Consider the following 1,554-nt stretch of genomic DNA (forward strand, 5'->3'; position numbering starts at 1 on the left):
TATATATATATATATATATATCCATGAACACACACATATTTTGAACTTTAAAATAGCAAAATAAATCTTACTCATTAAATTAGTAATTTATCATTTGGGTATTTGCCTGATTCTCTCATCCTGAATATGAATTTAATCCCTCAAGCAGTGCTTTTTATATATAGAAATGTAGGCAATGGAAAGCTTTTATGTTTTTATTGCACTTAGGAAAGTATTATAAAAGATCCATGGTAATCTGAATTTTCAAGGTCCTGTAACAGTCAGCATTATCTAATGGAGCATTTTCATTATGCACTGGTCAGCAAAATGTCACAATGTGTTTTAGCATTAAAAAATCATAATTTGCTGGCCAACAAGTACTAATTCCATACATATTAACTTGAGCTATAATAGTATAACCAGTCAAGTATGGGCGATAATGGACTCTGTCCTTCAGCAGATTAATGCCATTTACCGTAATTGTACATTTTACAGAACAAGTGTGATGGCATGGATTTTATTCAGTGAGGAGTAAGGTAAAGATAAAATAAAAACATTTTATATATTTAATAAAGTGTCCAGGAGGAGTTTTAAATTCAATTGCGTTGCTGATTTATTACATTATTATTACCAATGCTATTATCACACAGGTTATATGTGCATTATAGGGGGTGGATAAAACTAAACCCTTTCCTGTTCAAATATCCCTTGATTGCTAATGCAAACGTTATGCACATAAGTCCTCTACAATTCTGTAAATGTATTAAAGATACATTTGAGGGTGTCAAAGTAATTTCAAAGCATTTGAAGGACACAAATGAGTGCAGTTCAGTAATCATTAATACATTAGTAAATACACATTTTAATTGCAAGTATTGAAAGTACCTTGGTATTAGCCTTTGGCAACCTGCACAGCAGACCTTAGACTAAAGCTACGTACACACTTCCAATTATTATCGTTGGTAAACGAACGACGAACGATGCTGCACGATATCTGCGAACGATCGTATAGCACAGATCCTGTACATACAGATAACGACACGATCGTTCGCAGATATTGTACACACAATAGATGCGATCGTTTGAACGATACAGGAAGTGACGTGCACCACAGGAAGTGAGTGAACGTTCGTTCACCGCGCATGCTCAGACCATGGACGATCAATGAACGACCGTACACACGATAGATGGTCAACGATCGTCGTCCAAACCGATCCGCCGGTCCGGTCGTTTATTTCCAACGACTATCCTCGTTCGTCGGCGTCGTTGGTTACTTTTTTTAGGAACGATTTTTGCCCAATCGATCGTTCGTCGTTCATTTCCAACGATAAAAATTGGAAGTGTGTACGCAGCTTAAGAGAGGGAGAAGCAGCACAAGGAATCAATTAGGTTTTGTGCTAAAAAGAACCATACTGAGTGGAAAGGAGAGAAAAGCAACCAGGAGCAGAGCACAGCAATCCCATCAGCTCATTAGTTCTTCCATTACATCTCATAATAGTCTGAAAATATCTCAGCATCCTTCCTTAGTACTGCAAGAAGTGGGAGAAGAGGCTCCTGGGAAGATGAATGCAAGTT

Source organism: Pyxicephalus adspersus, chromosome 7 (assembly GCF_032062135.1).
Source record: "Pyxicephalus adspersus chromosome 7, UCB_Pads_2.0, whole genome shotgun sequence".
In the NCBI taxonomy this organism is placed as follows: Eukaryota; Metazoa; Chordata; class Amphibia; order Anura; family Pyxicephalidae; genus Pyxicephalus; species Pyxicephalus adspersus.